Source organism: Gallinula chloropus (assembly GCF_964237585.1).
Source record: "Gallinula chloropus genome assembly, chromosome: 23".
NCBI lineage: Eukaryota > Metazoa > Chordata > Aves > Gruiformes > Rallidae > Gallinula > Gallinula chloropus.
In genome coordinates, this window is record NC_140108.1 from 6,558,817 (window position 1) to 6,577,451 (window position 18,635).

Consider the following 18,635-nt stretch of genomic DNA (forward strand, 5'->3'; position numbering starts at 1 on the left):
TCGCTTTCACCATTACCTGAAAGTTCCTTGGAAATCGCTGTGGTTGCTTGGGACAGGCAGAGTGACCAAGAGCTTCAGCTGGGTTCTTACATCATCCAGCAAAGGGCTTCACAACACAGGCCACAATTTCAGAAAGCCTTTCTATCATGATGACTGGTCAAAGTTTTATCCCAGTACAAGTGCAACCACACATATAAGATCTGAAAGCGCAGAGCGCACCGAAATGAAAGGGACTAAGCCACATCACACCAAATGTGGCTGCAGAGATGCATGTGCTGCCTTCAGAGGCCATCTGCACTGTAAGGCAGCCAGATATCCAAGAGCAACTTTTTCCTGGAAGTAACAGTTGTGGTAATACAGAACAAATGTTTTTGCCAAAAAGCATGACCAAGGCATGCACCTGCAGCACTCTGCACAGTTGCTTCACTACTGGTTAGTGTCCAGAGGGGCTCATTCCAGTGGCAAGGAGTAGGATTTGTCCTTCAGTCTTACTGGTACACGCTCAGAAATGCATTCCTAAGCAACAGTTTCACTAGCTTGAGCTCTGTAAACCAAGTGATATTCTAAGTGGCTTCCTCATCATGTGTGCTAACATTAATCTGCACCTCAATCGTTTAGTCTGAGCAGTGAGGCAATTCCACAGGATTAGGTCTAACACTGCTAATTTACATAGTGCTAGAACCTCTCCATTGGAAAAAAACAACTATAGAGTAACAGTTCACATCAGTCGCTTCAGCACATACAACTAGAGCAACTGGTTAGGAGACAGTCATGCACTGAGCCATGCAGAGGGGATATATTGCTGAAGAGGCAGGATGTATTGGCTGCAAACACATTCGTACAGCTTTTTATGGTAAACAGCTTTAAGTGTCACCTTTTCAGAAAGCATCTGAACACACAGAAATTTTTCCTCTGGGCCACTTTAGCATAATCAGACTCACAAGATTAGGTGTCATATGGAGAAGTCCATCTTTACACCCAGCCACAAAAATATTTCTCTCAATCCACTTGCAAAAAGCCTTCCAGCTCAGCACCAACAGTTCTATCAACAGGCTGGGTGCTAGAACATGGAAAGGCTGGACTTAGAAGTACCCAAGACAGCTTCAACATCAGTTTGAGGAAGGATGCTGGAAGAGAAGTTTGTTAAAGGAGGTGAATCTCGTCCTTTAGGTATCAAGAATCTACTCCATTTTCATGGCAGAGGCCCCTATCACAGATCTCAATTCAAGTTTGTGTAGGAACACTTGGCTTTCTAGGCAGTTTAGTCTGACAGCAGTTCAGTGCCAGAACTTTTGGAAAGAGCAGTGAAAAAGGTGTTTAGGCATCCTTTGCCTGAAAAGATTCTGCCCACCAATAAGCTTAATTTCAGATATCAAAGTCACACCTTAAGCCACGCTCTTTTTGTAATTTAGGTTCAAACAATAATTTTAAGGTATTTTGCCCTCTCAAAAGTAACTGAACTCAGTCTGAAGCACTACACAAGACATCTCTCTGCTCCCCAGAACTATGAAACAGATTCTCTGTGTGGCCAGAGTACTCAGCCACATGTGATAACGTAATGTAGCACAGAAGTCAACAAGGCTTGCAAAGCTGACTGATGCAGAGGTTTTGATTAGCTACCTGCTAAGACAGTCTGCTGCAAAGATGGTAGCTACTAGCACATGATGTTCATAAGGAAAGTTCCATAACACCCCAAGCAGCTTTGAAAAGATCTTTTCTTTAAATTAGGAAGAAGCACGGTCTCTGCAGGGAAGGAAAAAGATGGCTACTGCTCAACATCTGAGGTCTACATGGGGGTGAGAGGGGATGCCAAGATGGTTTTTATCCCTTCTGTTTCCATCCTCCAAGTGCCCCACCACAGAAGCCTACGTAAGCAGAGTCTGAAGAACATACACATTCACCATCTCTTCCTTCCCTCCCTAGGGCTCCTCAGTAGACTAAACTGTGGGTTTCCTCTGCAAAACAGTAGAATTCCAGTACCTGTAATTAAACAGACAGCTTTCTGCTGTGACCATTCCAGGCACTGCCATGCAAGTCCTTTGCATTAAGGTTTCCCATTCAAAAACCTCTCCAATGTAAGAAGAAAGAAACAGCACAATAGTCAGCAATGGGACAAGTTCATTAGATTTAAGCAAGCCCAAGTTGTCTTATCTAGGCATTCAACAGCTGCCAGGACTTTTACAGTTCAAAGACAAGACAAAAGCTGTACAGTCAACCTATCCTCCCAACACACCACAGTCATCATAGGTCTTCATAAGTCAATATGCCTTCTAAATAAGTGTTTAATATAAACATTTGTACAGTCACTTAATTCCTGGTGAACCAAGCTATTTCATGTGGACCACAAAAAGCTCCCGTGATATTTATGGAGAATTTCCAATGAGGAAACCAAGTTCAGAACATTCATAGAACTTGAGGGGTGGGAGGGGGAAGCTTGCAGAAACAGGCAAAAGATTTGTTCTTAAAGATGCACTCAATATAATTAGGAACAAGCAGAAAAGATAAGCTGTCTTGATTCTTCAGAGTTTAGTGAGTAAGAACTTCAGAGATCTAAGCACAGTTACATTACCTGCTCTCTTCAGGATCTAAGCTTCTGTCTTTTCTAAGGCTGGGCAGTCACAGCAAAAGTATGTTCAGACGGTTTTTGGTTGCTACTGAAGTCCTTACTCTTCCTTTTGAAGAAGCTGGGTGGCTTTGTCAAGATTTGCTGTGTACAAGCATCAATTTAAAAGTGCTAAGGCCAGTGCCACTCACCATTCAGTGCACCACAACCTCCCTAACATGGAATACATGTTAACTGTCTGGATCATCTCATGCCTGGGATACCGAACAACAGTGCCACATCCAACAGTATTTTCCTCCCTTAAAACCCTCATACCAAAACTCCACTTAACTTGTCGTTTCATTTCTACAGCCAATGAATTACAGTACTACGAATACTCAAAGTATAAGCTGAAGTCACCTTACACACCTTTTCCCTAGAAATAATCCCAGTGCCTTGGTGATACCATACTAGGACTTGAAAAAGCTGGGTACAGAGCTATTCACCCTGGATAAATCCACCTAGGGGTGTATTAATTGGGCTGCCCAGCTCCTCTATCAGACTTGCAAGCCACAGAGGGTTGCATTGACCAACCTGCCAAGCCACCGCTTTCGCTGCTGCCAGCCTGCCACCTGCTGGGCCATCTGCTCTGTCCATCGGGCCTGGGGACACTTCCCCTCCATGCCTGGGTAGCACCACGGCTCTGGGGCAGCCACGACTTCCACCACAAGCTGGTTTGGTGGGTGTCTCGCACATGCCAAAACAAGATTTAAGAGCATCTCGAATACTGCATTGACACAAAAACCCTCTCCACAGTGAAGTCTTCTGCTGGACTGCTCTGCACCTCAGGTAGAGAGGCTCCCACAAAGCCAAGTATGGACTAAGGATTGGTTGGCATTTTTTGGAAGGTTTGAAGACAAGTCTATTGCAAATAAGCATGACACATGCCAAACAAATATAATACCCCATCCTTCCTGTGAACCTTAACAATCACAAGCTTGAAAACCATTCTCCTACCCCAAATGTACGGGGGCATTTGTCATCAGTCTTAATATATTGTCTATAGCACAGTGCCCACCAAGGCCTTGCCTGCATCAAGAAATCTCTTCCCACTTTAATAGCATTAAAACCAGGTTCTTGATCTGAGTAATCAGATAGGGCTTGGTGTGCGGACACCGAACTGGATTTGCAAGAGGCAGAGCTAAGAGCCATTCAGTTCTTTTTTCTTACTGGAAATAGCAAAGCAAATAACATCAATCCTTCCCCATTTTCATAGAAAAGTCTTGCTACACTTAAAACAAACTCCCATAAAACAGAGTCCAGCTCAGATAGGCCATACATTTTATCTCATTCTCTTTAGGTTCCTCAATGCATACCAAAAGCCATGCCACCCATGCCGTCTGAGGCCTACTTCGGCCTACTAAACCTATCCCGTGGACTCTGTACAGTCCATGGAAATCGTTCACCCTCACTGTTAACATGCTGCCACAAAGATTGAAGGCACTGCATGAGTCATAGCCAAACCTTTTTGGAGAAAACACATACAGCATAAAGTCCTTATGTAAAATACTGCCAGGTATGTACGCAGGTACACCGAGCAGCAAAGAGACTCCTTTTCCAGAACAAGCTCAGTGAAGCAGCACATTCACTGGAGTTCCTTTGGGGCAAACATCTGGATGTATCTGCCATCCTGGAGTGACACAGCATGGCTGGAAAATTTCCCCTAGTAAAACCACTGCTCTGGCTATGGAGCAAGCAGGAGGTGGTTGCACAATCACAGCCTGCCTGCAGATGTGGGTTATTGCTCCTTCCAGGCTCTCTAGTCAGGTGTCCCCTCCCACTTTAAGTGTTGACACACAAAGCTGTGCCTCTTGCAAATCCAGTTCAGTGTCCACACACCAAGTTTTATCTGATTATTCAGATAAAGACTCCGGTTTTAATGCTATTCATGCCCAAAGTGTAGATTTGGGCCTGTGTGGGCACATATGACCTGCCCCTTCAACAGTCTCATGGGAAAGCAACATCTTAGAGCCACTTGACATGCCTCATACCCAGAGGATCAGAAGCACATGAGGAACACCAATACCCCAATAAAACTGGAAAGCTGTGGAACACAGAGGGCCCCTTCCAGGAAAGCTCTCAGTTCCTGCAAAAGCTGCTTCTTGCAAACACTGAATTAAGGAAGTTAAACTATTTAGCAGCTTCTTGGTCCTTGAGTAGATCAGGTCAGTTACCTGAGGTGGGTACCAAGAACAAACTGCAGTATCAAAATTCCAGGATGAACCTCACCCAGTGAAATGAACCCATACTAATAAACTGAAAATACACACTTTGCCCTTTCTCCTCCCCATCCCAGCATACAGCAAGCCAAACTCACAACTGGGTAAATCAGCAGCCTATTAACACGCTGGTCTGCCTTCACTCCCACCAGTTTTCACCATTACCCAAGCTCAAAGCCTCTTCACAGCAGATTAACTGCCCCTTTTTAACTTCTACACAGCAGATGTACATTGGCAAGACAGCGTGCCACATACCTAACCTTACAGCAATATCCTGCTGGAATCAGTGCCATGTGTGCAGCCCAGCTGCCCTCTTCCTCTTTAGGCTGCAAACTGAGCTACATGAGCAAGATCTAAGAGATGCATGTGCCTGAATAAATAGCAGAGTCAAGTCTGAGGCTGAAACCACTTACAACTGCCTGTCTGATCCTCATTGCAAAAGGGACATAGGACTCAAAAAAAGCTGTGAGATAATAGGGAAGAAAGCAACTCCCTGGCTCACCAAACAGTGAAACACATTACATTGCTTCAATCCCACCCCCAGCTCTACTTTGTTCCAGCTGGAAGCGCACGACATGCCATATGGAAAACCCCAGACCATGAGTAGTGAAACTGTGTGGGACACCAGGCAAGGAAGCCAAGCGTTCAGGCCAGTAGCACAGAACCATGACAGCAAGCTGTAGGGTAACACCACAGCACAGCCTGCAGCAGCTCATGCCTATCATATAACCCCACACAGCTGCATTTCGAGCTCCTAGGAGTCTCAAGCCAGGTACTTTCTGGATTCACACAGGTCCCAAAACTCCCGTCAGCAAAAGCATCAACAGGTTTCTTCCCCAGCTGTTCACAGACACTAGGTTACAAGAGTCCATTCTCCCAGTTCACTTTACCCCTTATCGGCTGATTCTCAAATTTGTAGGCCTTTCTTTACATGGGCACCACTTGAAACTTCAAGTCCCAGATGTACTGTTGCCCTGGGATTAGTATTGAACAGAGCAACCCCTCCCTCATTGTCCAAGTTCAACAACATGGCCAGTTTAGCCTTTAAAACACATGGGGACACCATGCATCAATGAGACAGGCCCCATGCAGGACTGCTGGCAACACACTGCACATACAGAGCGTCCCCATTTCTCTGTAGGATGCACCAAAGGCTACTCACAAGAGTTTCTTGGGTCATTCTTCTCAGTGAGATGCAACACTGTTTTCCCTGCAGCACAGCCCACTAGGCTACACCACGACAGACCCAGGGATTCAGAAGCACCATTATGACAATGAATTAGGGTGCCTGGGTGAGAACAGCACTTTGGCAGATTCCGGGACTTCCTTCAAGCCTCCAAACACTGCAGTTGGAATCCAGGCATTTTTCTCATCTCTAACAGAGTTTAACTTCCAAAAGGCTACTCAAACCAGAAGTTATCCACAGTGAAGTCCTCAAAAGTTTAAACCAAGAGTTTTTAAACATCTAAGCCCAATGTAGCTTTCTCATGTAGAGAACAGCGTGGCCTTACCCCTTGCTTGCTTTTCTTGGCTGTTTACCATCTGTGGCTCACGTTCTTTAGAACTAAGTTGTTTCTGCAGTTTTTGTGCAACCAAGTGCCTTTGTACATTTATGGTGTCAAGGCCCCATCTGGGATCTCCTCAGGACAGATTCCTGACTTGATAACATACCAGCTGTCCAAAGAAAGCAGTTTGAAACTAACATCTACACAGCTGCTCCAACTTACAAGCTTCATCAAATTCCCCTCCCAGGCTATAAGAAAAAGCCCATGTTTGGTATCTCCATTCAGACATTACCACCTTATCCCAAAAGCTCTCAAGTCAAAAGATGTTGCTCTCACTTGGAAGTCAGGCTGAGTGGGTTTTTTTTTTTTCCAGTTTATTTTTTATTTGGTTGGTCATTTTTAAGTAAAAAGTTTTCTCCTCCCAAGGAAAGTCCTGCAGGTTAGAAGCCTTACTATTAGACAGCACTGCTTCAGTCTGAAGTTTGTCTTCCCATGTCATGCACAAAACACTAGGAAGTGATGGCATGCCATGTCCCCCACCCCTAGCTATGTGGCACCCACTGCCACACTGTCAACAGAAAAGACATTTGCCACCTTTTCCACCCAATTGCCAGAAGCCCCTGCATCCTGAGTCTTTTCTACTCCAACTGCTTTGAAAAGCCACAGGGTAGAGTCCATTAAGTAAAACCTGGCATTAGCACCCATCCCTGCCAAAGGTGATCAGACAAGAACAGCATTAGCTTTACTTTCTGCCTTTTTAAAAACCCTGAAGCAAAATGTTACGCGATTAAAGCAAGGCCACACATCAAGTTCAGATGTATAGCAAGGATTAGCCCACAGCTGTCCCTGGCTTGCAGCCCTACACTCATCCCTCTAAGCCACGCTCCCTGGGGCACACACAATACTGTCAGATTGCCACAAGCACCAGCTGGCCTGGAAAGCTCTGGACCTTGAGCCCAATCCCAAGCATGACAACATGTGACAAAAAGAACCGTCCCCAGCAGCCACGAGACAGCACTGAGCACCCACCTCAGTAGCCAGCACTGCATCTGCTCATTCCTGTGATCCAGGCCTAGAGCTCTTACCCTGCTAAGAAACCATTCTTCCTCTGTGCTCTTCCCATTACCTGTGAGGGCAGAGCAGTAGAATTGGAAGGGAACCTGTGAACAACCCCTTCCCTGCTTCTTTTTGAAAGGTGACACCGCTTTAGCAGGCCATGGGAAACAATTAACAGTGGCACTTCTTCCCCCCACACCATGCTGAGAAACTAGGACTTCAAAGCTCGGTTCTGCCACTCAGTAGAGCACATTTGGCCACCTCCAGCACATACCCCATGTTCCCTAAGGACAGCTGCACTCATATCCCACCCAGCAATTACTTACTGAAACAGTGGCAGCTGTAGCAGTTACTCACATGGAGTAGCTCAAGTGAAGAATTTTCTTGTTGCTCAGTGTAGGAACTGGAAGTGAGTCAACACCTTGACATCAACCCCATCCTAAGATGACCACCAGCAAAGCAGTCTGGTGACTGCAGTTTGGTAACTCTGGTTCTCAGACACTTACTCACTTGTATTCTGCAGGCATTACACAGCTTTGTCTGGAAGCAACCAGTATCTTAACTTGTACCTTGTGCCAGCAGCTCAATTTACTCAGTCACATCACATGCCTGCAGCTAAGAAGCAGCAGGACAGCAAGTTTCATGGCCAGCCAGATGTGCCAGCCTTGGGTAGAGTCAAGGTTGGGGAAACTTGTACCAAAACAGAGCTTGTTCCTATAATCCAGTTCTATAGTGAGCTGCTTCTCTGCTGCTATGAAGCTACATCACTCTACCAGTCGATACAAGCCTCCTGCCACAGGACATAAAGATAAGCACAGCCCAGCTGAGGTCATCTCATTGATGCTCTCTGCCAACACCAGTCAATTCACACTCTCCTTGTCAACACAAGCCCCCAGTGACTCCTGACGTAGTATGTGTAAACTACAGCCCAAAACCATAAGCACAACTTGTGCTGGCCTGTCAGAGCAAGCCTGTTGGAACTGGCTACCAGGTACCAATTCCTGTGTATTCAGTGACACCAGCCACAAAATCTGAGAGGAGAGCCTCAGACAGCTGTGTACTGCCTTCCACAGCTCGCTTTCCAGAGAAACTACTCTGTGACTCGGAAGATGAACTGTCAGCAGGGTCTGTGCCCATTCACAAAGCCTGGCACACTGGCTGTCCTGACTGGCTCACTAGCTGGAGATTGTTAATTCCAGTAACTTCAAGAATTCTTAATTAGCCCTTGCAAGACAGACTTGATGAGACAAGCAGCCCTTGCAGACTGCTTTGGGATTTTCTGAGGAAAAGAAATGTAGGGGACTAGGGGGAAAAGAAAAACAAACCCAAAGAAAACCCCAGGAGAGCAGTGAACAGAGCACATTTTCCACATCTAGGATCTATCAGCAGTGACCCATCTCCACACAAATACAGCACATATCCGCTAGCCAGTTCCTGGAACACAAACCCTACATCCCCAAAGTATGTAACAGAAGTTTACAAACAAACTCCAACCACATTACAGTGCACTTCAGTAACCTCTAAAGCAGAGGAGAGAGGCTGCAAGAGCCTGCTGATGATGTACTGCAACAACACAATACCCCCCCAGAGGAATACGCTGCTTAAATTCATCCCTTGTCTTCAAGGGAGGAGAAGAAGAAATTGCTGAGAGCCGTGACAGGGCCAGTGGCCAGGCATGCTGACAGAGCAGGGAGGAGACCAGCACAGGAGCCACTGGTTGGTTGGGGAAGATGCTCCTCTACAAGCCAGTTAAGCTCTTCTCAGCATCGCCATTCACTCTGTAAACAGTAGCACGGCTCCATCGCATTCCCAGCGGGTCCCTTATCAACTCACGACAGAAATAACCTTCCTCATAGGCTGGGGTAGCCACTTTGACCCCATCCATCTTACAGCTCTTACTGCAAGCCACTGGAAACTTCACATACCTTGGTCCTGGCAACTTCGCAGTCAACTTGCACCCAGCAAGACCAAGCTGCTTGTATTACCGTGCTTCCCAACGCAGAATCCGGTGCAGAGCTCAGACTTTGGAAGGGTAATAAACTCAGAGACTGCTTCTGTGACAAAAGGTTGATAAACTCATCCTGCAGCACCGTCAGGGGAAAAAAGCTGTTCTTTCTCTCACGCACCAACTCCCATTTTTACAATCATTTTGTACACTTCCTTATCTCACGCAACAGCTTAGAGAGTTCACAGCTTTCTAATCAGGCAGGGCCACCACCACCAGCCACGCCAACTGCCCGCTTCTTAGTAAGGAGAACAAATGCCATATTTCAGCACAAGGCTACAGCAAGACTGATTTCTCCCCGTAACAACGGTCTAGGTACTTCGGGTACAGTTCTGTACAAGCTCCCATTGTATTAGCGTAGGTTATGTAGTAAAAAAAACGCCAGACATATTAATTAGGCCTCGTGAGCCGCGCTCCGGAGACCACCACCGTAACCACAGACACTGAACAAACAACCTGACTTCCTTAAAGAGCCGAAGATCCCCGAACTGACATTTATCAGTGTTTGCCTTTCAAATCCACGCATGGCTACACCAGCCGGCCTCCGGCAGCCGCCCATCGCACGGCATCCCAACCGCAGCTCCAGGACGCGCTTGTGAACGCTGGGAACACTTCTGGCCCTGGCGCTTGAGCCGTGGGTGCCCCGTTAGCCCACCAGACCCTGCCACCGCACCCCACCGACAGACGCGGGTGGTCCCCACGGATGGGGCCTCCCACGCTCGTGTGCGGTCCCGCTGCAAAGGCGGGATGGTGCCCGAGCCAGCTGGGCTTTGCAAGTGCCTTCGAGCCGCTCAGGAAGCTCGGCCTCAGCCCAGCCTGGATCTCGCTTAGGTTTTCAAGCTGGCACCGACCGCAGGGCGGGAGGGGAACAGGGAGGCGAGACCCGCTCCGCGATTGCTGGGAACGAAGGCGCGACCGCGGAGGGAGGGAGGGAGGGAGGGAAGGAAGGGAGCAGGGAGACGGAGGCCGCGGTAGCCCAGCCGATCACCGCCACCCCAGGGAAGGGCCGCCCGGACCCGCGGGCACCCACCTCGCACCGGCTCCTACCGTTCCCAGGCTGCCGGCCGGAACATAGCAGCGAACGGGGGTGGGGGTGTCTGGGAAGGGGGTGGTGGTGGTGGGGGGGGCAGACCCCACCGGAGGCTGCTCCCGGGGCCGCGGGTGCGCAGCGGAGCGCAGAGAGGGGCAGCGCCCGCCTCTCCTCCGCCGCGGCGGGGAGGCTGGAACCGCAACGCCCCGGCTCCTCCCGGCTCCAGGCGCGGCAAACGGGGGGCCAGCCCCTCACATGGCCCAAATAACGCCCGGCCACGGCCCCGCTCCGCCCCCGGTTTGGCCAGGGGCGCGGCCCGCTATGCCCGCCCCCCCCCCTCCTCTCCCCGTTGCCCGCCCCCTTTCCCGACCGCGGTCGGGAAAGGGGGCGGGCAACGGGGAGAGGAGGGGGGGGGGGAGGTGGAACCGGGGCTGTGAGGAAGCGGAGGGGTCGTGCGGCAACGCCGCGGAACTCCCGCGGGGTCTGAAGACTCAGCCGGGTAGCGAGGCAGGTCCTTCATCGAGGCGGGGGGGAGAGGAAGAAGAGCGGAGCCGCCTGTGTGTGTCCCCGGGTGGGAGGAGAATCCGCCGTGTTTCTGGCTGAAATGGGGTTTGATTGATGCTTTGCTGCCCGGCTTGCTCTAGGAAGGGCTTTAAAGGGCAAAGAGCCTGGGGGGTTCGGCGTGTTTGTTGGTTTTTTTGGGGGGCAATCTGGGCGCTTTGGAATGAATTGCATCCTCAGCGTGCTTATACACCAACACAGTGTTGCTAGACGTTGCAAACACCCCAGGGAAGGTGTGTTTGAGTGGGTATTTTATATATAAAAACTGATTTATTTACCAAAACAAACCAAGGAAATACAATTCTGCTCATTTCACTCTCCCACCCCCCCAAAAAAGCAACTTTTACCCAGCGATATCTCTTTTGAGATGATTCATTATTTTTTTCAGTATTCCCAGATGAAAAAGAGTCTGTAGCAAGCCTGCTTGGAGCTATAAATCAGTGGATTGTCATAAATTAAGCAAGCCATATTGCATGGGATACCTCCAAGGACCACCTAGGAGCTTGGAGGAAGTGGTATGAATGATTCAGGAGGTGGCAGCCTGCCATCTGAGTCAGTGTGGAACGAATGCCCCCGCACGCCGCTGAACTGACTGGGGTTTGGGGTTGGAACCATCACCCCGGGGCCCTGACACTGGGTTCTCATCACTAAGGGTCTCGTGGCACACGAGAGCGGGGTTAAATTGTGTGTCCTCATTTTTATGTCCCTACTTGCAGAGGACTTTGCTTTCATCTCCGATGAACTTCATTTCCAGCACAGGGCCTTCATTCAAACAAGGTTCAACCGTAGACACGCGTTCTCCTTACCTACCTTTTCATTAGATAGGATACTCAGCTGGTTTTCTCCTGGCTGTGCACATCTTAGGAAGCGGGGAGGTGAGTAGTGAGGATGGTGATTCCTGGGTGTAGACACGTGCTGGATCTCTGGGAGGCTGCTGGGAGGAGGTATGCTGGTTTTGTCAGGTTTCATGAACGTACAGCTTGGTCATAGCAGTGCTTGTGTGAAGAAAACTGCAGGTGCACATGGGATGAAATGAAATTGCATAGTCCCCAGGGGCCATAAGGTCCCTGCTGCCAGGTTATTCCTTCAGTGGGGTGGTCCCAGCAGGACATTCAGTGACATATAATGGGGCAGGGTCCAGTGCTGAGCCCACTGAACTGTCAGAAGACATAAATGTGATACCAAGGCCAATGTGTGGTCTACTGCCAAATATCCCACTCCTCCTCAGCCCTTACAAGTTACACCATCAAAAAAAGCCTGAAAAGGATTTCAGGCAATGCAAGAAAAGAAATTCAGTGGAGCTCCATGGGACGGTGAAGGCACATGAAGTTGCTCACATGTACATTCATATCCTTGCAGGAGTGAGGCATAGTTTGCAGTCCTCAGGGAGTAGTTGCTATTGCGGTTCATTAAAAAAACACATTCACATTAGATTAAATTTTTTACTCTAGCTGACCAAAAACACCAAGGGGTTTGTAGATACAGCACAAATGTGCTCTTTCACACGCAGCAAGATAGAAATAGGAGAAGTTTTATGTTAAATAGGTATGTATTTGGACAGCTTTTCCAAAACTACTTTGCTTTGACTCTTCTGCCAATGCTAAAGATGTTAGAGGAATGTACTGGACATACATTAGCTGGAGAGCAAGACAAACTGAAGCATTGTCCAGGGAAACTCCAAAACTGCTTAGAATCCGAGCTCTGTGGGCCAGGTTCTCCTTTATGGTAAATCCATCTACTGCACCTACTAACGTACACCAATTTTATGTGCTTTGTTTCATTACTGCCAAGGTGGGAGACTGCTGTAATGCAAGAACCTGACCGGTGGGAGCAAGGCAAAGGCTAGCATGGATTCATAATTCATAAAGGCAGAGGGGAGGCAGCTGTTAGTCAGCTGTCTGGCAATAGCTCTTGATGCCTGGAGAGGTGGATGGGGAACTGTCCTCTTAGCTGGGTACCTTTTCCTGCCCATCTTCTGTGACCCATGGGAGTAACAGAGCAATGGCCACCTCACTTATGGAGACTTCTTGGAGGTTCTCCTTGGCCTGCCAAGCCACAGCCCTCAGGGTGTATTAAATGGTCAGCACAGCACGAGAACCTTCTGCAGCAACAGGGACATCATCACTGAGCCCAAGAAAGTTGTGACTGATGTTTGAGAACCGCATGGGAAACAGCAGGCTTTGCCTGCCTGTGCATTCAGCTGCTCTGCCAACTCCCCTGCAGCCCTGTTACCTGCCACCCAGCTCCACGACCCGCTGTCTCTCCCCAAGCACCTTGCAGCACATCACCGTCACCAGACGTGAACTTCTCTGTCTCATGGCTACTCACAGGCTTGTTTCCTTGTGCACTGGCTGCAGGTGTGCAGGGGTCTCCTGCTCTAACAGGGATCCCTGTGCTTTACAGGGAGAGGGAGAAACGGGGTGGAGGAGGTGGAAGAGCAGCAGGGAAGTTGGAGGAAACCAGACGAGACAAGTGCTGAAGCAGAACGTTTCAGCTCTGTGGTGGCTCCTCTCCAGATGAGATCACAGCTCCTATGGAATCTTGTTTCCTTTTATTTCCTTAATGTTTGACTTTCTTGCTTCCTTAAGAAGCAGGAATTGCTAGTGTTCAATCATTTGCTTTGAATACTGTCTACATCTCAAACAACAGCACAGTGGCAGAGCCGGGTTGCTGACAAATGCCAGTGTTCATGGCCTGCAATGGAATCCCTCTAAGCCTGTTTGGAAAACTAACTGGGGATGGAGCCTGGCTTAGAAGAGGCTTTTCTAGCTCTCATCATTGTGTATTTTTATGCTGAGATTATTAAAAGGGAGGTGGGAGCAGGGAGGACTTGGCATGCTGCCTTTTTTGTGCTCAGCATTCAGCATTGTAGATTATCTCTGGGGTCTGGATGAGCACCCACCTTCTGAGAAACGGGTCCCTTCTGAATCTCTGATGATAAGCATCTAAATCCTTCTAAAGAGCACGAACTTTCAGACCAGTACAGACTTGGTAGGTGTGCTTTATTCCTGGCTGACCCTAACTTTGCTGCAGTGGGGTGGTAGACTGTATCAGAAAAGGGGGTCCTTTTGGTTTGTGTTTGGGACACACACACACACACCCCGGACGTGTATACAGACAGACAGGCAGCAGACAAGCAGCTTTCTACGCCCTGGGGAGAGGGGGAGAGAGTAAACACTCTGCCCGGAAACATGTACGTGCTGCATGAAGGCTCTGCCTGTGGGAATTAAGGGAGACAATGCAACAGATAGTGAACAATGAGTGTCTGTAATGTACAGCAACAAAGCCAAAGTAACCCAGTGTGCACAGAACAGAGAAAGAGGCTGTTAGAACAGCAGTCTCATGAGGTAGAAATCCTGCCAAGCCTGCCTAGAGGACAATCAACAAGCCCTCCTCAGCTGGAAGATGGCTCAATGTGATGGAAAGGGGAGTAAAAGAGTGTAGAATGGAGGGGGGGGTGGGTAAAAGAGGCATCCCTAAGGGGCCCTTTGCAGGAAAAAAGAATAGCTGTCTTCCTTTCAGCTAGTCTCTTCTTGTGAATTCAGATCTCAGCACAGTCAACACAACACAACCCTTTGCTGGCTGGCACAACTGCCCACAGCAAAAAGGACACATCATAACACCCCTTTTGCTCATCGGACTGCACGTTGTAGACCTGCACGGAGGGGACTAAGCACAAGGTCACGGTCTGTGGGTGAGAAGGCAGGGGGAGTGGGGAAGCAGAAAAACTAGTTCCTTGATGTTTTGATGGGGCCGTGGATGGAAAATGGTAGGAACTAGGATAACACAGGAATAGCAGCTGTGGCATAGCTCCCAGGAGAGCAGGCTGAGCAGAAAGCTCACTGCTCCATAGACCGATGCTCATCCCTGCGCTGCGTGTGGCTGAAGGAACCAGCAGCAGAAGAGTTGGTGCTGGAGGCCCAGCTGTGTCTGTCTGTGGTTCTAGGAGAAGCTCCCTTTGCTGTGTGGGTCTGTGGTTCTAGGAAAAGCTCCTTTTGCTGTGTCGGTCTGTGCCTCTAGGAGAAGGTCCCTTTGCAGGACAGGGCTGGGAAAGCGGCTCCCGCTCGCTCCTGCAGCATGAGGATGCAGCACCCTCTGGTGCTGGCAGGCTTGTCTCCCAAGCACCTTCTGAGGTACAGAAACCTATTTCCAGAGAGCAGCTCAGGAAAAACATCTACATCTCTGTCCCTCTGCAAGTCAAAACGCTGCAGCCTGCGGGGGGTTTGTTTGTCAGACAGTTTGGTCCCGTCAAAATCCCACTGTTGGGAAAGGAGATGCCAGGCAGCACCTGCCTGCAGCAGGTAACAGCAACAGGGACAGGCCCTGGCTCTGTGCTGAAGAGATTTAAAGTGCTGCTGGTCCCCACAAGTACTTGGGCTGATCCCGTTTGATGAATATGAGTCGATACACAGGCAGGGACAGTGTAGGATAAAGCACTCCATTCCTCCAGCAGCATCCCTCTGACCTCTTGGGAACATTTCACATCCCTCTGAAGCAGCTAATTTACTGTTGCTGCAGAGCCAGAGGAAGGGGGAGCTCAGGCAAGGAACCTGCCCCTTCAGCTCCCTCCTGCTATCCATGGACTTGCTATTCCCATGGGCCTGGGACACAGGGAAGGAGCCCCAGCTCCTCCCACCCCCTAGCAATCCTACCATGGGGCACAGAGCCATGATGCTGTATTCCTACCAAAGTGGCTGCCTACAAGCTCTGGGATGATGCAGGATCCATGCAGTCCAGTGAATCTTAATCACCCATGGTTTTTTCCCCCTTCCATTTGCTGAGGACTTTTTTTTTTCCCAGATGAAGCTGTTTAACATCAGTTAGGTCCATCCCACAAGCACAATCCCCAATGGGATATGCACACCTCTGAGAGACACAGAGTACTTGGCCTCTTGCTCTGCAGCCTCCTCTGCTGGCTGCCCTCTTCCCTGGCATCTGACCCCAGGTTTCCCTTCTTCATCCGAGGAAGTAAGCTAAACTCAATACTGGTTGCAGCTCCAGTCCCCCAGAGCTCAGAGACAAGTATTTCAGCTCCCATTCTGCCCCCACACCTCACCATCTGCCCCTCTGCAAGCAAGAAGGGGGACTCACCCCAAACCTTCAAACAGAGTACCGTGCCAGCCCATAAAATATGCCCACCTAAGAAAAAGCAAAGCACGAAAAAAACCTGAATCCTTCCAAAAATAGGTTGGGATCTACAGCAAAGAACCCGCTTACCAGTTCTTGTCTGGTCTCATTTCAGCAACGCCGCTCAGAGCCAAACATCACTCACACAAGACCCAGATTGTTTGGTGGATAAGGAGATGCCTACAGAAAGGGAGCCCTGTTTCAGGAAAAAATGAGGCGATGTCTGGTCAGAGAGCCACCGGGACTGAGTTTCTGGGGGAAATTCCTCTCCGTAGAGCAATCCTTCAGAGGAGAGCCAACACGGCCCCGCCGCAGGGAGCAGCTTGAGGGCACGGGCCTGGCACTGTCTGCAGTGATGCCTGCAGGAGAACCTGGTGCTGCATTGCTACAGGATGCCATGCCAGCTCTCTGCAGGGGGAGCAGCTGGAGCCAACCGGATCGATTCGCATTACCCACAGACATTTCACAAGGCAGCTTGTCTCAGGATGGCTCTGGCTCCTGCACTCGCTCCTCGCCGTCTCCTTCCTTGCCCCTTTTTAGGAGACAGCCACATTTGCAGTCATCTGGGGAAAGGAAGGCAACAAACCATCTCCCTCCTAAGGCAGGCAATGAATCCAGAGGCACAAATCCTGCTAAGAACTGCCCTGAGCCATGGGCAAAGGAGAAGTCAAGCAAAGCACCAAACCCTTTTGTTTAGGAAAGCATTAAGACACTGAAGATGTTGCTGCTCTTCCCACCACTCCCACTGTTTGGGGAGGATTCACTAATCCTGTAACTGCTTGGAGCAGGTCTCTCCAGCCATGTGCAAGGATCCCTAAACTAGAGCAAAACCCTGAACCAGAATGAAAACACTTCTGACCCAGATGGGAAAATGCTGTCCCAGCCCTGTGACATGACCATTAAATTTCCTCATTTGCACAGCCACCTGCCAATCCATGGGTCGCTTAGATAACTCAGCACCACCAACAGCATCAGGAAATATCATACATATATGTCATAGTATTGTGTCTGGATGCTGAAGGGACCACTGGAGAGGATTTGGACACTGAAGAGGAAGAGACACACATCACTTCATACTACAGAAATTCTCTGACACGTTAGCAGCCCCGGGAATCCAGTGAAAACCCTCAAGAGCCTGGGAATAACAGCATCCTTCCACCTGCACTCATGGGAACTAGCACTTATGAATCGGCAAGACTGCAGCAAGAAAACATCTGATTTAATTCCTTCTACCCTGCTCTTGCCAGAAAAACCAAAGCCTTCCCCTGGGACGAGAGGATGAAATCACCATGCTCCTCCTCCCCTGTCCAAGGCACCTGCACTGGGTGCCAGGTGAGACCTTGCTTTCACCAACAAGGTGGCCACTGGTTCTGGACTGGGACACTAATACCAACCAGACTGCAGGCCAGTCCTCTGTGCTGGGACCATATATAATGCCCAAGTCACAGCACAGCTCCTTCTTGAAGTTCAACTGCATAATCTCAGCTCACAAATCTCGCACAGATTAAAGTTAAAAGCACAGCTCTGAGAAGACGATGTTGTTAAGCAGCTCTGTACTATGGTGATAGTATCTATGGAAATGCAACTCAGGGAGTAAACGTGGATCAGTGGAGACTTTCCTACGGCCTGGTGATTTCAGGACCCTGCACAGTAGTGGGTGATTCCATCTTCTCACCTTAAAAGGGCTTTGGCTGTTGCTCTGTTTTGAAAAGCCCTGGTTGTGTTTGGATGACACACCAAAGAAAAAAGGAGAGGGAACATTTGAAACTGCTGGTTTCCCCCTACAAAAACTTTAACAGTCTTCATACAAGCAAGATATTGAAGCTTCACTCACCAAGAGGACAGGGAAAAAAATAAATCAGAGTGAGCACCAGTTTTTGAAAGAAATTAAAAGACACTCTTGTTTACAACTATTTATTCTTTAAAAATAGAATTCTCTATTAATTATACACAACATGAAAGGAATCACAAACCTTTGCTCAGGGGAAAAAATAAGACTTTACAACTTGATTTATAAAAGTCGAAGTGAAAAATTAATTGCTTCCAGTGTTAGCTTTCTGTAAAACATATAAATAATCATACCATTGAATTCCAGGAATGCACTTGCCATTTAAAAAAAAATAATAATCAATTGGTATCAATAATCACTTGTGAGAGAAACAGACCATAAAGAACTTACTCCACAGAGTTGCCTTTGCAAAGAAAGGTTAATACAAGCTCTCAAGAAGGTGCACACATCCTATTAATAGCTTTCACAAAATAAAAATAGCACTGCTTCCTTGGCCTACAGCCCAGTGGATTTCTACCATTCTTCCCCATCAGATTTGTTACTTGTTTAACCCTTCTCCTCACCTGCAGTCTCTCTCTTGCCAGTCCCAAGTTTTATGTATTTATGTATTTGGTTTTCATTTGGCAAATGCCAAGTATCAAAGAGCTTAACAGGAATGTCTGTAGTAAATAAAAAAAGAAAGAAAGAAAGTAGAAGCACCTCAAAAACCCCTTCAAACAACCCAGGCAGCTCTGTTGGAGG